The 23747-nt window shown below is 49.5% G+C and overlaps 1 long non-coding RNA gene across 1 annotated transcript in view; it reads right to left on the bottom strand.

The window, feature by feature from the left end:
- Nucleotides 1-2222: 2222 nt before the first annotated feature.
- LOC110360467 (uncharacterized) overlaps nt 2223-23747 on the bottom strand; it is a 42935-nt gene continuing 21410 nt past the window's right edge. The window contains exons 2-3 of the long non-coding RNA XR_010465952.1: nt 19365-19434; nt 2223-3042 (exon numbers count right to left, since the gene is read on the bottom strand). This is a non-coding gene — a long non-coding RNA (uncharacterized LOC110360467). The remainder of the gene's footprint in view (nt 3043-19364; nt 19435-23747) is intronic.

Below are 23747 nucleotides of genomic sequence, written 5' to 3' on the forward strand. Positions count from 1 at the left end.
TGCAAAACCACAATGGACCATGAGGATGCAAAATCTGGTTTCTGTAAAACAAGGGCTCTGCAGTAGGGAGAGCCATCGCCTAATGAGTACTGATGGACAAAATGGCTTTTAATTACCAAAAGCTCCATTAGAGCTGATGACCACCCTCATCCCCTCCTGGGGGCCGGTGTGACCCTGGACAGTGGCGGTGGCAGGGGATGCCCAAGGCTTGTGGAGGTGGGTCCCACCTGTGCCTCTGCATTCACCTAGCAAAAATAAAATTTTATTTATCCTCCGGCTTGTAATTTGGCAGTTTCGCCTGGGAAGGCGCTGTTCCTCTGCTGGCTGCAGAAGTCCCCAGTCTTTCACTGGGGAGACGGAAAGCATATCTAACGGCAGCTCCACACTCACCCCAAAATCATCTGTTTCACCACGGGAGCTGCCACTTCCCAGCCTGGTCCTTAATCAAGAAATGCTCCTTCCCCTCCTCCCAGGGCAGGTGTTGGGCATTTATGTGGTTCTATAACCGCCCTCGGTGATTGTGTAGCACACAATGATGAAGCAAGGGAGGAAGCTGGGCTGAAGAAACTGGAAACAAATAAGTGGTTTCCTGCAAAGGGACGGGGCTGCCACTGGAAGGAGAGGCATCACCCGAGGGCACAAATGAAACACCCTCGGGTGCTCCGGGGAAACCGGAGCGTCCCTTGCAGCCCTGGGATGCTCAGCACCCACTGACTCATGACAAACAGGGAAAGAAATGCAAGCCAGGTGCTAATTCCCCTGACACTGCATGGTGGAGGATGAAGCCATCCTCTTAATTAATTGCAATTGGTTTTGTTCCAAGCAGGAGGGAGAGGGAGCAGCCTCTGCCCACTGAGGTGGGAAGCAGGAGCCTGTGGATGGAAATGCAGGTGCTGGAGGAGCTGCGGCTCAGGTGCTGCTGGAGCCCCAGGAAGGGGCCAGAGCCGGAGGTGAGGGCTGAGAGACGGGAAGGAACCAGCCGGCACCTCTCGACCTGGCCAGACACGGGTGGCAGGGGGATGCCCCGTGCATTGTTCCCCAGATCCGGCTGGGGCTGCAGGATATCCTGGAGGAGCTGGACTGGGTCCTCCACCAATGGGATGCTCGGTTTTATTTCACCTTTTCTCCAAGAAAAGTCACATGTAGATAATATGAGGTTGCAAGGACATCGTAGCGATTTGGAGTGAAGTGAGGAACCGGTTGATTTGCTCTCACCTGTTGAAAAGTTAAACTCCAGGGTTATAGTGACCTATAATGTTATGTGGGTGTTGGGTAAAGGGGTTGGGTGGAAAAACCGCAGCCAGCAAGTGGCTGGCTGGAGGGAGGAGAGGTTTCCCAAGGTCTGATAAGCCTTGGAAACGCAGCGGTCCTGCTCTATCTGCCCGACCGATAAACTGGGTCTGGCTGGCGCCTGCTGCACTCCAGCAAGGCCACCAGCCCCCACCAGCAATGCCAGCCCCCAAGTCCCAGGAAGGTCTTCTGGAGCACTCATGGGTGCCCAGCAGCACCAGCAGCCCTTGGGCTGGAGATGGACCTGGCCTCACCATGTGTTGCCTTGGCCTCTTGCCATTCTCCTGGTATCGGGCTGCTAAAAATAATCCATAGGCAGCAAAGAGAAAGTGACGAGTACCCAAGCCTTCACAGCTTTGCTTTTTTATTTTGGCACATGGGGCTGGGTGGGCTGATGTGGCCACACTCTCGTCTCAAGGGGCTCTGGGAGCCAAGCTGGGGAATCTGCCTTTCCCCAGCCACACCCCCAATAAGGCTAGAAAGCCTCCACCAAGGTGCCAGACCCAGTTTTGTTTCCTTCATTCTGCTTTCCTGGCAGACTGGAGACTGCTCACAGCCATGGCGCTGATCCTGCCACCGACTGCCCCGATGGCCTTGCTCACATCCCTGAATCCCTCCTGCTCCCTGCAAGCCAAGGGACCCCTGTGCTCATGCTGGCTGGCGGGGAGCCCTGCACTTGCTGCCCTTGCTGTCTGCATGATTTCCGTTGGGGCTTTTTTTGGGTGCTTTTTGGCTTTTTCTCAAGGCTCGGGAAGCAGGCAGGAGGGGGAGGACAGTGGCCCTGTGTTCGCAGCCTCATGCGAGCACCTGCAGTCTGGGTGTGCACCTTGCACCCGCACACGTGCCAGCGAGCTTCCCCTCAGCTCCTGCTCCAGGAGGTGTCACAGCTCCTCTGAAACCCCAGGATAACATTCCTTGGGTTTTCCTCTGTCTCTAATGGTGGCTGATTGAAACTACCGAGAGGTCTCAAACATTCAGAAAGTCCCAGTGAGCACCCGAAATACATATTTTTATTCTATCTGTGTGATTACTTGGCTGCTTATGTGTTACATTTGCACCTTAAATATATGCACCGGGGAGCTGATGGGGAGGCAGCAACCAGAACAGGTTTCTCCAGACCATGAGCCAAGAAAAAACATCAGGAAAGGAGTTTCTTTTGGGTGAAATGGAGATAGAAAAAGTTCAGCTGGGCTTGGTAGGAGAAAAGGGCAGCTGAACCAGGTGAAATGTTTCATTTTGGAGTCTAAATTACTTCTTTGAATTACACTGGGGTACATTTGGTGAGGAAATGTCAGCACAGAAAAAGTGTCAAATGCTTCTGAGACAACCGGTGTGAAAGAGTCTGACTTGGGAAGAAAAAATGATTTTTTTTTTTTTTTATTTTCTAAAAAATATAACGAACAAAACAAGAATTGATGAAATGTTTGACCTGACATGACTGCCTAGTCCTGTGTGAGGGGAAAAATAAACGGAGAAAACCCACGGTGCTGCGACTCAAAACCGCCGCCCGGTGCTGGCAGCAGCTCCCGCGCTGCTCACCACCCCGAGCATCGCCAGCGGCCGTCGGTCAGGCCGACATCTCCTGTGTGGGACGTCTGTCCTGCTGCTCACCCAGCTCAGCATCACCTGGCGACGTGGCATCAGCCACCAGCTCCTGCCAGCAGTAATGGGGAGAGTATCCAGCTTTTAAGGGATGAAGCGTGTTGGGCAGAGGAGCTGGTCCCGGCTGCTGGAGCGATTCCTCGTCAGCATCTGTTGAGGAAGATTAATGCCTAAGTAGGTTGTGGGCTGGCTGCCAGCAGCATTTTTAATAATCAGATGTTGCGCGCTGTTTGAGCAACCCGCAGAAATGAAGTTGCCTCGTTACAAAAAAGAAATAAATCTGTTGACATGAAGTAGCTCATTTGCTGGGGATGTTAAAGCTGGTGACAACCCCAATTCACGCCTGGGGGTCTGGCGCCCCATAAACTCTCTTCTGGCTTGTGGCATTGCCCATGCCAGCCCAGAACCTGCAGCTCAGCACAGCTCCTGCAAAAAATGTAAATAAGGCCCTGAGCTGGTGCTTGCAAGGTCTTGCAGATAAAAAAAGGGCAAATTCCTGTCTCCCAGGGAAGGGGCCGGGCTGGGTTTGGGTTTTGGGGCCAGGTGCCCACGTGGTAGGGCCACACCTCAGGACATGGACACGGCTGTGGTGTCACCATGACGTGAAGCATCACCTTGCACCTCATTAGCAAAGTCACTGATCCCCAGCATTTGGGATATGGTGGAAAACGGCTCTTTTCCATCTGCTGGCACCCAGCACCAAAGTGCTGCCTGATGCTGCCAGGTCACTTTGGAGTTTGCACTTCATTTTCCTCTACCTGCAGAGAAAAGTAGCTGTTTTAGGAAGAAATTACAGACAGATTAACGTGCAGTCCTCTTGCACTAGATCATCAATCCTAGTCCTGTGGGATGCTATGCCATGGCAGTGAGAGCCAGGGAGCAGAGGGCAGCACCTCACACACCCAGCCAGCCCCGCCGAGACCAAGGGGGCTTGCACACATCCTGGAGCTTCGTCAGGGCTGGCGACCCCGACCAGCCACCAAAACCATCCTCATTTTCACCCTCATCCTCCCGGAGGCTCACTTGGCTCCAGCCCAGCATTAAACGGCAGCTTAACCACCCAGAGAGGCTGGGCAGGATATTAATAGAGCCAAGGCGGAGCATGCTGTTTATGGGTCCCAAAATAGGATGCCCAAATGGGGGCTGCCCTTGTGAGAAAGTTCCCCAAAAGGGTGGTGAGGGCCGGGCCTGGCATGGCTGCAGCTGGGAGCACCAGGACCAGGATTGAGCCCCATCCCGTCAAAAGCCAGTGTTTCACCACCGCAGTGAAACCGTGTTTCTCCTCCCTGGCATTACACAAAGGCTCCTACGGGTGACCCAGGCTGACCCCCGTAAGAGGATTACTGGGCTATTAAAGGATTGGGACCGTGGAGAGGATGTTTGGAGAAATTCGCTCTCCCACTCCTTGGGAAGGGTCCCTGGCGGGTGCTGTCCCACACGCAGAGCTGTGGGTGATGCCAGGGCTGTGCTCCCCATCCCTGTCCCCATCCCTCTCAGCCAAAGGCCACCAGCAGAGATGGGGACAACTGCAGGCTGCAGACATGCAGTCAAGCTGCAGCCAGCATTCAGAACCCTGGATGGGCTTACAGAGACAATTTGCTGGGGTTTGGATTTGCATCGGGCAAGCCCGAGCCCCGACACACCTGCATCCCAGCCAGCGCTGACCATGGACTGTGGGACACAGCCAGCTCACCTGGGAAATGTCCTTCCCCCGGAGCTGGAGTGATCCCAAAAACTTACATTTATTTAACCTGAAAACGTAGCAGGGTGGAAAGAAATCCAGGAGCAGTATCGACAGTGAAATCCCATTATTTACCATGAAATATGCATGTGCTGTAACTGTGCGGGAAGGCACGAGCTGCATGCTGGCAGCCTGTGTCCCCAGCCGAGCATCCTCACCCCACTGCGGGCAGGAACATGGGCAGCACGGGCAGGACAGCAGCTCAGCACATCCCCATTTCACTGCCAGGGCACAGAACAGATCCTTCCTCATGCTCCTGGGAGCAGCCCCATGCCGACACAACGTGCTTCTCAGGTTGGCAGAAGCAGACTGAGCCTAAATATACTCGGTTGTATCTATAATTCAAGGAACAAGTTGAAGCCATGCTGCCTCTGTGCTTGCCATGTGCAATGCCCTTTGCATTTCTTCCTTCATGTTGCTCCTATCCAGCCCCTTAAATTCCCTTCTTGACCTGTTGATATTTGGGTCATCTGGGGATATTTTCCCACCAGATCCAGGGAGGAAATTCCAGGCTAATTAATTTTCGCTCGCTGCTGGTTCCCCTCACTTTCCGCTGCTCTCAGGAGGGCAAAAATGGAGCCGAAAGCTGAAAAACTTGGTGAAAATTGCCTGCTGGTGGAAAGCCCTCAGGAAGGGGGGGATGCCCCAGAGTGGGCCTTAATTATGGCTCCAATTAATTGTCGGTTGCTGCTGGAGCTGGGGTGCGCTCCACGGGAGCGAGACTTCAGCCATGAGACTGCAGAAATGGGGTACCCCCTCACCCAGCCGGCTCCTGCCCCAAAGCTGGGGTGCTGCAGGGTTTGTGGGGCACTACCCAGATGTGCTTCTTGCCAGGAGATGGTGCTGCCTGTTCTGCTGGAGCTGCCTGCGAGGAGATGCAGAGACCTGGTATGGATACAGGCTGGGGCATGAAGGGATGGAGAGCAGCCCTGTGGAGAAGGACTTGAGAGTGCTGGGGGATGGAAGATTGGACATAAGCTGGCAATGTGTGCTTGCAGCCTGGAAGGCCAGTTTTATCTTGGGCTGGATCAAAAGCAGCATGGTCAGCAGGTCCAGGGAGGTAATTCTGTCCCTCTGCTCTGGTGAGACGCCCCTGCAGTGCTGGTCCAGCTCTGGGGTCCTCAGCACAGAACAAACAGGGACCTGTTGGAGTGGGGCCACAGAAATGATCAGAATCTGGAACAGCTCTGCTGGGAAGACAGGTTGAGAGAGTTGGGGTGTTCAGCCTGGAGAAGAGAAGGCTCCAGGGAGACCTTATTGTGGCCTTTCAGTGCTTAAAAGGGGACAACAAGAAAGATGGGGAGAGACTTTTTAGCAGGGCCTGTTGTGACAGGACAAGGGGTGATGGTTTTAAATTAAAGGAGGGGAGATTCAGGTTGGACCTGAGGAAGAAATTTTGTACACTGAGGGTGGTGAAACACTGTCCCAGGTTGCCCAGAGAGGTGGTGGATGCCCCATCCCTGGAGACATCCCAGGCCAGGCTGGACGGGGCTCTGAGCAACCTGAGCTGGTGAAGATGTCCCTGCTCATGGCAGGGGTGGCACTGGATGAGCTGGGAAGGGCCCTTCCAACCCAAACTGTTTTATGATTCTATGACCACCACCTGTGCTCTCCTACTATAAACACCACTTGATTAACTCCATACATAGACCTTATTATGCCTAGTTACTGTACAAGATGCTTTGAAGCTCCCATTCCACCCAAACTATGATTCCATGATTCTGCACACCAGTGCTCAGCACCAGCTCCAGAGCATCCTCCATCCCACCCCAGGGTGCGCAGCCAAGCGCCTTGCTCCAGGCGCACCAGGGGATTTGCGGCTGGATCCAGCCCCCCACGCCTCTGCCAAAACACAACCCATGGGATGTTTTGCTGGGATATTGTAGGAAGGGTTTGGTTTTGCAAACTGTGGGCAGGAGATTGATGCCTGGGTGAGGGTGCTGATGTGGCCCCACAGGGTACACCAGGCTGCGTTACGCTGCCTGTTAGTTATCAGCCCTTTTTGCACCAAGCTGTGCTCCGGCATCAGGCTCAGACACATCTCCATCCCTCTTCCCAACCGCCCCAGTGAGACTCTGCACGGTCAAAACACCCGTTGAGTAAACCCGACCCCAGCTCAAGCCCAAAGAGGGGAGGTTTCACCCCAAAAGCAGCTGCATCAGCTCAGCACATCCCGGGAACTGCTCCACACTCACAGTCACATTTTAAATCAGCACGCAACTGATTACCACCAGCAATAAGGAAACCTCATGTTTGTAGTGAGTATCTGCTTTAAAATGATGTTTTACACAACATAAAAGGATTATTTTATAATTAGCTGTCTTCTAAACCCTGGCCTGTTGAAATTATGATATTAAACCATACACCGTTCTCTGCTTTTTTAAATATCATCTGGAAGTTGATTAGTTTTGCATTACTAAAGAGCAACCCATTGAAATCTTTAATCATCATGAGACCTTTTTCATATAAATGTTAACATTTCCCCCCCTCAGTAATTACTTGAGCTTTGCTTACACCAGAAAAAAAAAAAAAATGTTGAAGCAATTTTCCCACAACGAGAAGATCAAAATAGTGCTGTGCTTAACACCTGGAGCATCCCTCAGTGTTCACAGCTCCAGGTGGGAGTTAGTCCTGCTGTTATAAGCCCAGCTACCAGCCTTAGGATCAGCTTAACCACCTGTGATTGCCTGGGTGGGGGGCGGGATTTTCCTTTCCCAAGGGGTTAATCCTGGCCCTGGGAGGAGTAGCTGGGAAGAGGGCAGGGGATGGGCATAGGGGATGAAGGATCAGTCATCGTCATCCCTTGTGGTCTCAAATGTGAAGAAAAGGAGCAAAGCCTGAGCCGGGGGGCTGGAGTTGTGGGGAGGATCAGAATCCGTCCCAGGGCTCTGCTCTCGGCTGTGTCCACACCCGCACGGGGAATAAACCATCTGGTTTTAGACACACTTGAAATTCAGCTCCTGCTCCATGCCAGTCATCGGAAATGATGCATTTGTTGTGAAATGAAGCCAAGAGAATAGTATAGAAAGCTTTTCTTTTTCTTTTTTTTTTTTTTAAATATGCTTTAAATAGCCAGAACATTTATTCTATAGGCAATGAAATTCTTACGCATTTCGGTCAAATAATGAGGATAATGTTTCTGGCTTAAGGAAAGCAATCCTAACATCAGCAAAGGGGAAACGCACATTTCAATTTATAATTTTAAGTTACAAATTTGCATGAAAATGTATATTTAGAAATCTGAAAGAGCGAAATCATACATTTTTGGCAGGCTTTTACTTACAGGAGAATATTCCAGCATGGATATGGCTTTGTATTTAGATTCCGTAAAAGAAAAGCTATAGAAAAGCCGAGGAGCTCTGTGGAATGCAGCCAGGCTTTTCCCTAAGGCACGTGCCACCGGGCAGCTGCACCGCTGGGACCTGGGAGCTCAGTCCCCACCAGAAAAATGGTTCCAAATGGACATTTGTGGCTTGTTTTTAGAGCCTGCACATGTTGCATTTTCCCCCATATTTTTCGTTTATTTGGGGTTGGGGACCCCAAAAAGCTCTTTGCAGAAATCAAGCAGAGGTGGGTCTGTTTCTCCCTGCCCAGGGAGTGGGGAACAGCCATGAGGTTTTGGGTGAGTACCACACTGAAAAGCCCTGAAATATTTGGTTTCTTGCAATTTTCCTTTCCAAACAGTATTGGGGGAGTTTTCTTCATGTTTGACCTAAAGGATCCCCAAAACATTTGTCCTCATCAGAGCTTTATTTACCTTCCCCGTGGAAAGCACTTACCCCGCGTGACCCAAACCCGCAAAGCCTGAAACCACCATTTCCAGCAAAGAACCGCCCTAACCAGTAGCAACACATATTTTTGCCCCATCACTTCGAGTAAAACTCTCTTCTGAGTGGTGACACACATTTAAATAACTTTAAATATGCCTTCAAAATTCTTCCCCTCCTTGTTTAAGTACATAGTTGTTTTCACTTGCAGTAATCTCCTCTGAGATATTCATGGCTGATTTATGGAATAACTCCTCCTGCACGCGCGGACAATTGCCCATTAGTTGTGGGGAGCTCACTGCTCCATTAAGCATCATCATTTTGCCTACGTTTTGATTCGACATCAGCACCCATCACCCGCAGGGATGCGGTGGGCACCAGTGTATATTTCCCTGTGGTTACACACTCTCACAAATGCCCTTTGTTTTGAAGAATGAGTGGTTTGGGTTGCAAAAGGGGGGCTGTGTGTGTTGGTCCCCGTCGCACTGATGTCTATCCCTGAACCTTGCTTGATTGGCCATGCTGTGGACACACGGGTACTGGCCACCTGCCCGGCTTCTCCCTCACTCCGGGGATGGTGCGTTTCTGTGGCTCAGAACACATGAAGGATCCCCCCACCAGAAAAAAAATAATCAGGAATTAGAAGCAGCAGCGTTGCTAAGGAACCAGAGTGCTCAGCTCCTTTTTCCCCTAAAGGAGTCCAAAAGAAATCCCTGAATTTCAGGTCATGTGCAAAGAGATGCTTGGCTGGCAGCTCCCAGCTCTGCACGGCTCCTCTGGGACATCAGGATCTGGTGGAGCCAAGAGCTGCTTCTGCACCTGAAGTGCAATGATGCTGCCATCCCCTACAGCCCCCTGGCACATGGAGAGGACAGCAATGGAGGGTGGAGAGGATGAAGGAGAGAGAGGACAGTGATGGAGGACGGGAAGAACAATGATGGAGAGTGGAGAAGGAGATGATGGAGGATGGGGAGGATGAAGATGGAGAATGGAGAGGGCAGTGATGGACGATGGAGAAGGAGATGAAGGAGGATGGACAAAGGAGTTACGGAAGGCGGAGAGGGCAGCAATGGAAGGTGGAGAAGGAGATGATGAAAGATGGGAAGCACAATGATGGAGGATGAAGAGCAACTCATCACAGGGAGCAGAGTTGAGTTACGAACAACCAAGGGCTGTGGTTGTGGTCATGTGCTTGACCCAAAAGAAAGTTCATTAAACTTTAACACAGTTCCACACCAGTGGACATTATTTATGAGCTTCCAGCATTCCTATATCATTAGGCTTGAAAAAGGAATAAAATATGAATGATGCTGATGAGAAACACAAGGGTAAGGGCCCTCCAGGCTGCTGTGGAGTAGTCTGTTTCACCCCACATTTTGCCCACATGTCCCATGTGTCCCCACTATGGCCACCCCGTCCCCAAACTCTGTCAGCCCGGAGAGCACAGATCCCACCCTCCCAGGGTGCTCTCCCTCACGGAGCTCAAACCTGAATCTTGTTGCGTGACCACGTGTGATTCCAGAGCACTGAAATGACTCTGACCCATGTTGTCTTCCAGCTCAGGAGCCGACCAGCTTCTCTTACTAAACATAACCCTGACTTTTCCTATTTGTTCTTCCATGAAAATATTCCAAATATTTTCCAAAGCAAAGCCCCAGAGGATGCTATTTTCATCTCCCCAGTGGGCTGAGGAGCTAGCTTGTTTTCCACCCACCAAACCAATCATGATTTTACACGGATTCATCATTTCTTTTCAGGCTGCTTCCCATCGGGATCCCGGAGCAGCCAGCAAATGGGGGCTCCCCTGGTGCTGCCCTGTGCCTGGGCTAGCACGTCTCAGACCTTATGGACGAGCTGGAGAACTACTTTTTCCTCTCTTCCCTGCAAAGATTTTATTTGTCTAAAACTTCCTATTTCTTTAGCACTGACAGTTGCAGAGCTGATGGTCTCGTCTTTTCAAGGGACATGGAACTGAAGGGACTTTAAAAGACGCAGCCAGGATAACAGGATTGTTGCTGGCGCTGCAAAACGCCATCTGGATCTCTCTTCATGCAAAATCAGCCAAGAGACTGTAGTATTTCCCATATTAAGCCATTTTAAAGAATTCAATGGCATGGGGGATGGTGGCAACAGGCAGTCCTGAGATTCAGCTTGCCATCACCCCAGGCTGAAATTTTGGGCGCTCTGGTTTAATTCACAGCAAAGACATTTGTTCACAGTCCCCATGGGGTTATTGGGTCTGGAGGAGGCACAGGAGGCTTCAGCTCCAGGAGGTGGGTAATGGGCAGAGAACACAGCTGGATGTGTAAACTGGAGGCTGAGGAGGCTGATCTGGGGAGAAGAGCCCTGCTAAAGCAGAGCAGCCCTCGCCATGCACCATCAGGGATGTGAAGAATGGTCTGTGCTACGAAACCGGAGTGACAGCACACTGAGCCGCATTCTTGGGCTCCTGGCTCCTGCATTAAACATGAGCAGGGAAATCCTGCTTATCCTTCAGTGACTTTTAACGATTTAATGGCCAAATTCAAATCCTACCAATCAGAGTGCTTTAATGGGTGGACTGGATCAGGCTGCTGCTAATTGGGAGCTGAATCCCTCCGCCCTGCAAGCTCTCAAGCAGAGTCAAGTGCGACATCAAGCCACTGCCTTTTCTATTTCTACGGCATTCAGTGCCTGACTTTATTTGCCCACATTAAAAGCTATTTTGTTCAAGAGGTGCCTTATCACAGCTGAGCCCCATTGGGTGGATGCTCAGAGGGGAATCTGACATCTGGCTAAGACCCAAGGACTTTAAAGAAGATTTTCATATAAACTCCACATAATCCTACAATAACATAACCTGAACTTGTTCTCTGAGTCACCCTTTTGCTACCAAACTAACACAAACTTCAGTAATGACCTGTAAGCTCGCTGGGCCAGCTCAGTGCTGGGAAAACAAGGGGATGTTTGTACATAGCCAGAGCTGCAATTTAATCCTGCCTGGATGGGGGAAGAGTGCAAGGGACCAGCTTTTCTTGGAAAAATACAAACCAGCTCCTTCTTCCTTCAGCATCCCTTTTCTAAATTAGGGGTTGGGTAAGCTCAGCCTTTGGGGAGGACAATGCTGGGAAGGACCCCTTGTCAAGGTCCTGGCTGGAGACCTGATACACTGGCATTCTCCATCCTTTTCTACCCACCTTCAGCCCACCATGGCCTTAGAATCATAGAACCATTTTGGTTGGAAGAGATCCTCAAGATCATCAATTCCAATCATTAACCAATCTTTGGCACTAAACCATGTCCCTAAGAACCTCATCTACGCTTCTTTTAAGCATCTCCAGGGATGGTGACTCTACCACTGCCCTGGGCAGCCTGTTCCAATGCCCGACAACCCTTTCTAAGAATAAATTTTTCCCAATATCCAATCTAAACCTCTTCTGGCACAACTTGAGGCCATTTCCTCCCACCCTATCACTTGCTGTCTTCCTCTGAACCAGATTTGATCTTTCCCACATTGCAGCCCCTGCCCCAAAATTCGTGGTCCATGGGTAGCCTTTGGCATCAGCAGGGTGAGGGACCCCGATCCCTCTTAGCTGCACCAACTGTCCCTCTCCTTCTCCTGCCACAGCCACCTCACTGTCTCCAGCCCTTCTCCAGCTCCGGTGCCCCGTCAGACCGTGCATCCTTCCCCATACCAGGCACCTGCTCACTCAGACACTGGTTTAGCCCTGCCAAGGGATTAGGATTACTCACAGTGTCAGGCAAAAACATGCCCAGGGAAGAAAGCACTTAGTGTTGTATTATTTTTTTCCTAAGTAGGTAAATATCCTCGTTGTCGAGTGAAATATGAATATCCATCTTCAGGGTCAGGATGGGATTTGATGCTGTAAATCTCTCTCTGGGCCGAGCTCGCTCCATGAGGTTTAACCTGGGGTGACCCAGGCTGGAGCATGAGATCCATGTCTCAGGTGTGGACGAGGACATCTCATCTGTCCCGGCCATCCCCAAAATCAAAGGGACTGAAGGGAAGGAAAAAACCTGCCATGAAACCTGGCTGCTGAACATGAGCAAGGTGCTGGGCCAGCAGCTGCCCCGGGAGCGGTCCGGGCTAGTGTGGAGGGTAATTCATGGAAATGTTTCCTATCAGATTGATAGGAAAGGTCAGGAGCTGCTTCATGTGCCACTTCATTCATTGGTATTCAAGTGTGCTGATTTTTCAGTGTCCCAAAGGGAAAAACAACAAATCAGTGATGTAGAATAAATAATACAATAAAATGATAAATTTGCCAGGTGAAGACCAGGGAACAGCAAGGATTTGGCTCCCGATATTTCAGTGGCCGTGGGACCATCTCAGATACTCCAACCATAATCCATCCTGGGCTTACCAGCCACAAAGAGCAACTGAGCGCACAAATAATGACTTGTGCAAAACTTAAACTTTGCCTTAGTGTTTTCCCAAGTGGAAATGTTTCATTCTTGTTTTATTTTTATGGCTGTGCATTGGCATCTCAGTTTTAACTCCAGTTAATTATTCTATTTGCTTACTGATTTTACACCTTACGGTGTTATTTTTTTCCATATCTTTTTAAGTTTGATGGCTAAACCACCAAAAATAAAAACATTAAGAAAGGAATATGAATAAGTTAAGATTATCTCCTAAATCACTGGACTCCAGGAACAAAGGTTTAAGGAAAAACAAAACAAAACAACCCCCCCACCCCACCACAAACCAATCCAAAACAAAAGAAAACACACAAACAACATTAGGAAGATCACAATTCCCACCACCAAGAGACCCACATCCATGGGGACGCTGCCACAGGCTGGGAGACCCTGGCATGTCAGCCCCATCAGTTTTGTAGGTCCAGATGTGGCCCAGCATCATGCACTGGTCTTCCCTCATCCCAGCAAAAAGAAATAATCACCTAAATCCCAGCAGAAGTGGTGATGGAGAGATGCATTTGCACATCATAAAAATGCTCTTCAAATAATTGCTTTTTTTTCATTTGTTGACATTTGATGATGGGAAGCCAGAATAAAAATTCATTTCAGGGTGAGCCAACGTGACACTGAGTTTTCAGCTCTTTCACTGAAGTAAAAAATAGAATCCCCATAGATGGAGCAAAACCATTCGTTCCACACTCAGGACTTTTTGTTTGTTTTTAATATTTCATCGGGGCAAGGTAATTTTGTGACCAAAGGTCAGTTCAAGGCCAACATTTGCAGTGTTTCACATAGAAAATGGTGAAACTAAGGCTTGAACATTTTGGGAAGGCAAGCTGCCCCTTGTCCCCATGTAGTGGGACAGCTGATGTCCCTTCCCCAGTTCAGAATAGACCATGATGCTGCATGGCATTTTTTTTTGGACCTATTCTTGTTTAAACCCAAGGGTTTCTAAGCTTGGCTGGGGTTTCCATCTGAACTAAGCACTTAAACCTGATGTGCCCAGCAAGACATGAGTCCTAAGCCCCTAAGTCCAGCCGGGAAGAGGCTTGAGAAGAACCCTCAGCAGTGCTGGTTTAAGGAGAGCTCAGATTAAAGCCTGCTTATTCTTCAAGAGAGGAGATAGCCACCCTATTTTTCTCTTCTTTTATAATAACAAGGAAATGAGAGAGAGAGCAGGACAAGCAGCATGCTCCCCAAGAAATCAAACCCCAGGTATACATCAAACCACAACCCTCTTTAAAAAATAAATCAGCTGGATATTTGTGGTGGAGCTGGGGTCTCCACAATCAACACAGAAGGCAGTGTCTGAGGGCAGCATCCTTGTGGGGAATGGGATCAGTAACAAGGGTGTCTAAGGGCCATTGGGATGCTCTGGGGATGGGCTGACCCCAGCCCTTCGGTGGTCTCCAGCCACCTCTCACCGTGTCCGTCCTCCCACCATCTGACACAGTCTCCTTCCCGTCATATATCCAGTTGCCTAAAGTATCTGCTCACCGGAAAAAAGACAACATTTTAGAGGCAACTAATATCCAGGGAATATATATCTCTGCTTCCTATGTTTGTACATTTGTAATCCGAGTCTCTCTGATTGCTTTTTTCCCTCCTCTGCAATGCCCTCTGGGGACAGCTGAGGCTGCGGGGGGATGCGGGGGGTGCTCATCGCCTCCCCAACTCAGCACCATGGCTTGAACCCCATGGGTCTTCCTGCGTCCATCCTTCTTGGGGAAGGGACAACCCCAAAACTTGCCAAAGGCCGTAGGCAGCAACCCAGGGAGAGCTGCCTTTCTCCTCCCTGCGACTCAGTTTTCCTTGGGAAGCTGTGCCCTTGCCGGAAATCTGAAAGGCATTATGAGGCCTGAATCGGGATTATCTGAGAAACCCAAAAAAGGCTGTGAGATTATATTTCCATTTAATTAGACACACAGTTCTATTTTACCTCCAAAGACAAAATGCACAAGAGACACCAAGGAGACTCCTGGGCATCATGTGTTGCTCACACTCATCTGAACTAAGTGCATCTCCCACAACTCATTTCATTACTCCTCATTTGCTCTGAGCAGGGTTGATTAATTTGACCAGGAGACTCATTGGAGGTCACCAGTGTTGCACCCCCAGCTGTATGTGTCCTCCAGAGATTTTCCATTGTGAAGTCAAAGAAACCCACCAAGAGCTGGGATAGCCAGAACCACCACCTGCATTCACCTACATCGACATTATTTCCCTCAAAACCCTCCCCTATCCAGCTGTCAGATGCCTCTGCCTGTGGTTGAAGCTGATGGAAACCTGGGCACAGAATCTAATGCCCATGGACAGCAGCGTGACGGGAGTTACGCCAGTGGAGGTTGAGAGATGGTCAAAATCCCCACAGCATCTTCAGGTGGAGAGCAGGAGGAACAAAGAGGTTCTGCTGGAGCTGGGGAAAAGATCTCATCCCACACAATAAACATTTAGAAAAATATTGCTGCTGAATATGACAGCTATATCATGGTCATCTTTCGTAGAACAAGCGAAGCCCCTTCCAGCCTAATTAACAGCCTTGCAACTAGGGCACTGAGCAGGGAGGTATTTAAAAGACGAGTACATGTGCTGCTTAGGGACATGGCTTATTGATGGACTTGGCAGTGTTGGGCTAACGGTTGGACTTGATGATCTTAAAGGTCTTTTCCAACCTAAATGACTTTATGATTCTATGACAGGGAAAAATGGGGTTGAGAAGCTTCTGAATCAGGGAGCAGAAGGTGAGAAGAGAAGCCTCAATCCACAGCTGAGGCTCTCGGCAGACGAAAGCATTGCCAAGCTGGTCCTGGTTCCTGGAGGAGACCCCCAGGAATAGCAGCACCGCTGAAAAGAGCACAGGCACAGCTTCTCCATCCCCGCACGGCCCGGCTGGCCCAGCAGTGCGTGACACCAGTGCTCCCAGCCCTCACACGCTGGAAGTGCTGCCTCTGCACTGACACGTAATTTAACACTGGCACAGCACATCTACACTGTATTATGACCTTGATGAGCATCCTCCTTAGGTGCTCTCCTTCCTTGTGGACACTGGGGGGTGTTGGAGCGGGTACTGCTCCCTGCAGGCAGGCTTTCCACGGGGAACTACCGATGCTGGGAAAATGGAGAATAAAGCCCTGGGAAACAGAGAGAGGGGGATGTACAGCACAGGGTAGGGGGCAGGAGGAGCCCAGGCTTGTAAGGAAGGACGGGGAAGCGGCAAGGTCCTTAGACTGGGTGTCATGATGCCTCACTATGCCACGGCCAATGGAGACATCAGGGACATGGGTCTTGCTGTCTGTCTCTGGAGGGGATGAATTGCCTCCTGGAGACGCTGTCCCATTGGCCATGGAGAGAAAATTGCAATGCAATTTCACTAAATATTAAAATCTGAGCAGCCCTTAGAGGAAGGAAAAAAACGAGGCAAGCTGTAAACCCCACAAAGCAGCCTGGCTTCTCCTCCTTGATAGCATGGGGAGGCCACCTCAGCTCGGCTCTGATGCCAGCCAAGGTCTGAGCACCCCAGGGGCCTGCTGGGGCTTCCCTCCACATCCCAGGGTGCCCCTGCCACCCCTCTGAAATGTGGTGGGACCCCCCCTGCAATTCCCCAGGACACCCCAGGTGGGGAATATATCCCAGCGACACCCCCCAAAGGCAGCCCAGCGCATGTGCTCCAGTGACTCATCCCAAAGCAGGTCCCCATGTCCCCTCTGCCCACAGTCCCCCCAAGCCACTGAAGCGGGGACTAGAGGCCACCCTGCAGTCCACCCTGCCTAGCTGATGGTTCCTATGTGGAAGCACAACTTTTGCTGAGTTTCCATGGAAACCAGCATCGCACCCGTGCCAGCCAGGCTGGGCAGCTCCCACCCTCGGGAGATGCTCCATGTCAGACCCTGCATCTCCACAGGTGCCTTTCCTTCCTGCCCCAGCTCTGGCGTAGCCCAGAGCCTGTTGCTCCTCATGATATTTTCTGGCCGGCAGCAGCAGTGAAGAGCAGAGGGGCAGGGAGCAGACCCACCTGCTGGGTAATTCAGAGGATCCCGTGGGCACACAGCACATGCCCATCGGCATACCTCACTCCCTGCATGATGTGCTCGCAGGCGGCACATTGGAAGTGCCCGACTCCCAGCACAGGATGATGCAGAGTAATGAAAGAGATGCATTCACAACTGAGGAATAAGGCTTAGGTGAGGAATGATCCACACACAAGGCTTTTTCTTATTGTAACTTTCTGTCACCAAGTCTCAAACAGATTTCTCACAAATAATCACAATTGTGCTATCCCCACCACAGCCCTTCTCTCTCCTATAGACATTTCCTTGCAGTTCAGCTCCCTGATCCTTCTCCCAGGCTGTTATTCAACAGCGTCACGCCAGCAGCTCAGCTGCGTAAGGAGGGACACGCAGCGCGGGGGAGATGCTGCGCCGGCTCTGCTCCCTCCAGCGCTGCAGAAGGGATGGAATTGCTCTGTGGAGCTGGGCTGGTGAAGGAGCAGGAGCTCATTCCCACCGTGCCAGGCTGGCAGGTGGCATGCAGAGCTCTTCTTACTGCTTTTTACCTTGTCTCCTCCAGGACCTGAAAGCTCTGTAGTTCCCCTATGCTATTAAACCCCTTATGAAAGAGAAATTGTGGCAATTATGCAGTTTATCAAACTAATTGCTCTCCCACCATGTTCCCAGACACATCGCTCTTGTCACTCCTCTCTGCACCTTCCCCACTATTAAACCACAAATACTTCTGCAAATGCAGGTGAAGCACCCGCCACCTCCCCTGGCCTATGACACCTGCCAGACAAAAAAATACCACTGAAAAGTGAATTCTTGCCCCTGACTAGCAGGGATGCAAACCCCCCTCACAGTTAGCAGGACACATTTAACCAATTCCCACTGCAGAAGTGAGAAGATCAGAGCTTTGTCTGTAAATACAGCCCAGGAAAAGGAGGAATGAGAACAACAGCCCAGAACCAACTGCCCTGTGGAGCTGCAGGGATCCCTGGCAGTGATTTGTGGCAGTGACAGCAGCTGCATCAATGCTGAATAAGGATTTTTAAGCCCTCTTACAACTGCTGTGGTTATCCCCTAGGTAAGTGTTATCTCTAAGAAAAACATCCAAAATCAAGAAAGGGCATGAAATAAAGGCCCTGAAACTTCCAAAAAGGAGATATTGTTTCCAGCTACATCCAGCTGTGGGGCTGGTTTCATCTTGAATTGAAATAATGAGGTTATGGTGGGGGATGCAGAAAAGTGATAGTCTTAGCTGAGGGATAAACATATTTACTTGTCATAAAAGGCAGCTTGGTTTTATGTGGTTTGTCAGTATTAGTTTCTTGACTGGTGAATGAATTTGGAGACAATCTCTGCTCCCAACACACAAAGTTTCATGCCCCTGTGGATTCCCACATCACATCCTGACTGATGACCAGCACCACCTGAAACTCGCTGGGTTCAGAGGGACTCACCCTGTTTGGGTCCATCTGTCCTGCAAATCCCCACCACTGCACTATTTAAGCAGATATTATCCCCAGACGCGTGGCTAATAGTATTGACTGGAACAAAACTTGGGCAAGTCTCCTTGTTAACACACAGCCAAGTCCTTACTTCCTTCTGCAGGGTCTCGAAAATACTCTGTTTACTAAGGCAAAAGTAGACTTTAACTTTTTTAATGCAACCTTGAACTTACAAGCTCCTGAGATCCAGACTTTTCATGTTGCTTCACTGCTGTCTTTGCTTTCTGGTTGCATACTATGCAGTAAGGATGCCACGTCCTTGTCCCCACAAGCACTGAACCTTGTATTTATCTCCCAAAAATTGCTATGCAATGCAAATTACTCCATTTCCAAGAGTACCGGATGGACGGAGCACATTTTCAATGCACAGGGCAGAGGATTAGGAACAGCCTCCATCATTCGCAACTGCTCTGTGCCAAGCGGGAATAAAAGTTTCAGACCAAATTAGAAACACGGCTCCTGCTCCTGTGTGCAGATTTGTGTTCTGTGAATACAGCCAAAAAGAATTTAAAAAAAAAAAAAAAAGGAAGAAACTTGGCAAGCACTCATTCACTTTGAATGAATTTGCTTTGACTGACCACACGAGGTTTCCACGTTTGTAGCCTCGCCAAAAAAATGCTCCATGCCTGGGCAGCAAGGTGAAGTCCTTGGGGGCAGCGGGGAAGCCCCAGCACCACAGGGAAGACTCAGCCCCTGGAGATAAAGTAGGTTCCACGGTGTTGTGGTGCATGGAAAATGCCGGGCGATGCTCAGCTGGCTGCGGCGCTGGGGATTGTGCTGCACACTGGAGTTTTCTGGTGTTACCTGCCTCTCCATTATGAGACCATCCGTATCCCCCAGCTCTCCTGGTTTATACAGGGCTCCATTTCTGAAGCGGTGGGATGCTAATCTATAATCAATGCTCCGGAAATCCAGTGCTCTGGGATCTTATCTTAATGCACTGATTGCAATATACTCCTGCGTGACTCCTCTATTTGAACAGTACTAGTCAAAACACTTCACGTCTTGAATTTCATCTGGTGGATATCACTAATGAACTTACTTCTGCATTTTCTGTAGTTCAAAAATTGCCTGCTGAAGGGTGAAGGGAATCATAACATCTTCCCTGCAACCTGCGGAGAGAGAAAAGGGAAGAGTTCTGTCAAATAAATGATTCATCACCCAGCCTTCTCCCAGGCTAGGTGCTCATGTTAGCATCTTAAGAAGCCATCTCCACACGTGGCTTCTCTAATTGCACGGTGAGAGCGGCTGGTGATGCCCTGGCAGTGTGAGTGATGCCTTGGGGCTGCACAGGTGCCGGGGACACCCTCGGTGCCACCTGCTTTGAGGTGAGCAGCACCTCTTCTGAACCTTAAGTAAAAAGCCCTGCTTCTACTAGACAGCCGGAAAGCCAGAAACCCCAATCTCATGCCAAGTTAAAGGGACAGGAAAGAGAAACAAATAACCATCTTATCGCTCTGCAGGGCAAATATATATATTATTGACACCAGCAAGATGCCAAAGTCTACTGATGGGCTGCTGTACGCGTGTTCCTGAAAGAGTAATTATCCCATCGAGTTTTCAGCTCTTGATGACGCAGAGGATAAACAGAAGTTTCCTGTTCGGGGCTTCATAAACACCCTGAGCAGATAAATGCTCCTAAGCAAGGGGCTTGGGAAGGGGAGGCAACAGGCAGCAATCCTCTTTTATGAGAAATGAGATTGGAAAAATGGTAATCTCCTAAATGGGCATGGGTGGTGGACTGATAAACAGAGCTCCAGGTTATTACTGTGATGAGCTCAATAGAAAAAGTGTAATCCCAGCCCAACTGTTCGGGAGATGGCTGCCCGGCCTCTTCCCCCCTCTCCCAAGTCATCACATTAGGCTGATAGGAGAAAATAAACGAGATCTCTTTGTGCCAGGTTGTATAATGTCATTGACCAGAAGCACCGTGCTTTGCACTTTTATCTGGGGACACCACTGACTTCCCACCCTGGATCAGGGAAAAGAGCCTCAATCTTCCCGCATGCAATTTGTGTCCTCTGGTTCCTTCCTTTCACTGAGCACCAACAGATCTGGCTCCATCTTCTCCACCGAGCAGCAGTGACTGCATCTCTCCTTCCTGGACCCTTTTCCTGGGGTCCGTTTCCACTCAGGAGCGGAGCGTTGGGTCTGCCTGGCCACCCGGGTCATCAGCACCTTCCTGCCCCTCAGCAGCAGCATCACCTCCCAAAAAGCCTCACTGAGAGGACCAAAACCCACATGAGGAAGAAATTTTGTACACTGAGGGTGGTGAGAGCCTGGCCCAGGTTGCCCAGAGAGGTGGTGGATGCCCCATCCCTGGAGACATCCCAGGCCAGGCTGGACGGGGCTCTGAGCAACCTGAGCTGGTGAAGATGTCCCTGCTCATGGCAGGGGTGGCACTGGATGAGCTTTGAAGGTCCCTTCCAACACAAACTATTCCATGATTCCATTATTCTAGTTGTCCAGGGAAGGCCAAAACACAGCTCGAGTATGTAAATCCACAGGTTACATTTTGTTGTTGTTTTTTTTTTCACAGCTCCCCTGGTAGGACTGCAGAAGAAAGCTTTGCATCCCGGTGTGTACAGAAGCCCTCTTCCAATTGCCAAAACTGCAGGCTGAGGCCAAATTAAAGACAAAGGACAAAATGTTGTTTGATGTATTTTTGTTTAATCTTAAACTAAAAAGGCCACGTAAAAGCTGTAAGCAGCAGGACAATTAGTGACAGGATAATGACTACCCAGCAGCACCGAAAAGCCATATGAACATCACAGGCCCACAGCACCAGCCACATCAAAGAAATATAAACAGTACCAAATTAAATCAGCAAATCCAAGCAAAGGGACGAGCTCCTCATTTCTGGGAACATACCCTCAGTCTTTCCTCCAACCCTTTGCAAACAAAGAGTTCTCTGCAGTTTGCTTCCAAGGTCGTAAGGTTTGTGCTAAAGCAAGTGGAGTCAGAGGGATGGCAAGCAAAGGGCAAGTGCAGGCAGTCCGGGGAAGTTACTTTTTAAGTTGATAGTTTTTAAGAAATAGTTCTGAACACAGAGAACAACAAACAGACTTCAAGCATTCGTGGCATTTTTTTTTAATGTATTTTGCAGGAAATGGAAAACTAACCAACAAGTAGTATATACAGTAACAACAAACAGTACAAAAATACAACAAAAAGAAGATTATAATTTCAAATTGGTATGCCCTGCATATGTAGTGCTTCAAGTGCTAGGGAGTAGATCTGCCCTTATTTCTGCTGTCTGCAAGGCCAGGTATAAAAGATGTCAAACTGCAGATAAAACTGAGTGTGCTGGGATAATGATAAGTTTAAAGATGAAAAGGAGGTTTCGTGTGGCTAAACCCATGATTCATATTCGAGCATTAGGCTCTAAAAATAATTCTGAAGATCGTACTTGAAAAAAAGAACAATTTTTCCCCACCTGAACAGCTCCTGACTCCAGAGTTGGTTGCAGGATGGACATGAGTATTTCTGTTCATGATATACAGCCAAGCAGCAGGAAGATGGGATGGTTTGGGGGATGGTTTTGAGGTCCCCTGTGCCAGGACTGGGTCTGGATGAGCTCAAGCTACCAGGCAGGAGAGACTGTGTGATGCAGGGTCATCATCTGCTTGGGAGGCAACCAAAGACACGGGAAGGTGGAAGGAGTGGGCACAGTTCACCCCAGCCTTCAGAAATTCTTTTGATGCCTCAGCACACAAAAGCTTTGCTGCAAGGGTAGTAAAATATGATTGGAAAAGAGTGATTCTTTTGGAAAGATAAAAAAGCTGCAAACAGGAGTGAGGGTGTCAAAGGCTGTGGGGATCACACATTGCATGACGGCAAAACATCACTGCCACAAGTCCTGCGGGGCCGTGCAGTCTGCTTTGGATATCCACAGGCACAGCAGTGATAGAGTCAGCAGCACAGATTTGTAACATCAGGAAAACCTCAGCAGGGCTCTGACTCCTGAAACATCGGGTCTGAGGGCTTCAAGGACTTTGTACCTTACACAAAAAGCATCAACATCCATTTTTCTCTCCTCTCCTGCTTTCTCCAGGAATATACACCTCTCCTCTTTCTGTCTCCAGCAGAGGACCTCGAGGGGGAGCTGGAGATGTCCCTCGCTGGGAGTCAGGGACAAGGAGTGATCCCCATGGAGCCTCACACCCCAGAAGAATTCAAGATGCCTTAAGAAAGATCAAGAAGTTTCAGCCCACCAGTTTGATAGAACTCAAACATTATTGTTTTGCTAGTATTGGAAGGGAAAGGGGTGGGTTTAGAGAAAAAAGTACCTCATTCTCCATGCATTTAATTGGTTGAGAAAAAGAAAATTCCACTATTTCCCCTCTAGCAGGCAGAACCTTTTCTACAAACATTTTCAGTCCAACACAACAGCCAACACGAGAGTCTGTGGTGGCCTCTGCCAGAGCTGGGAAAAGCAGCCACAGCTCTTAAAATAAACCTCCTCCACCTCGCCCCTCCCTGAGGCTTGGAAGAGGTCCCAAGGGCTCTGGTTTGCTCTCTCCCATCCCTGCTCTTCCTCACTTAGGGTTCAACAGAGGATACAGGCACATGATGCTGCTGGTTGCTCCAAGAGCCAGCTCAGGTGTTTTCCTGTGGAAGGGGCTGGGGGTACCCAGGGTGAGCAGCTGGGATGCTCTGTCTTGCATCCTCCAGCTCCTTCACAGCTTTTAAAAAGCATCTAGTACAAGAAATGTTGTATTTCAAGGACACCTAATGAGAAAAAAAAAACCTTGAAAGCCTTCTCTGTACATGGAGTTATGTTGGAGGCTTTTATCCAGATGCTGAATCCTTTTATTCCGTTTTCACACAGATGAAGTGCTGCAAGGACAGCTGGGGAGCCTGAGATGGGTTTGTGTGTCCACAGCCAGCCTGCAAACAGGTATTGTTGTCCTGCTGAATCAGACATGGGAATCATCTTGTCTTCCACTGAAATGCAACCTATTCTGGAAAAAAAGTTAATTTTAACATATTCTAATTTTTGCGGGATTCTGGATTAAGCCCTGGCTGTGCCCAGTGCTGTACAGAATTAAAATAAGAAGGTGAGCTTGCCTCTTGCAATTGAAATGCGAGACGGGAACTGGGGGGAGAATGCAGACAGGGGCATCACGGGACCAAACCTCCTAATCTAGGACAAGAAATAGAATTTTTGCTCCAGCTGAGATCTGGCAGACAGCAGCCAGGGCTCAAATCCCCTCATATCCCCCTCTTGTCTTGACACCTCGTGGTGTCAGGGGCTGTACAAAACCCAGAACAAGCAACAGTCCCTCCTCTGCAGGGTGTACCAATAATGATACCCAGAGCTTCCTTCCCAAGGCAGCCGGGAAGCTTCATTAATTGAGAATTATAAGGATCTTTGAAATCAGCAGCTGAAATATCCTTTTAGAATGGAGGTACGTTAAAATCT

Source organism: Columba livia, chromosome 13 (assembly GCF_036013475.1).
Source record: "Columba livia isolate bColLiv1 breed racing homer chromosome 13, bColLiv1.pat.W.v2, whole genome shotgun sequence".
Lineage (NCBI taxonomy): Eukaryota > Metazoa > Chordata > Aves > Columbiformes > Columbidae > Columba > Columba livia.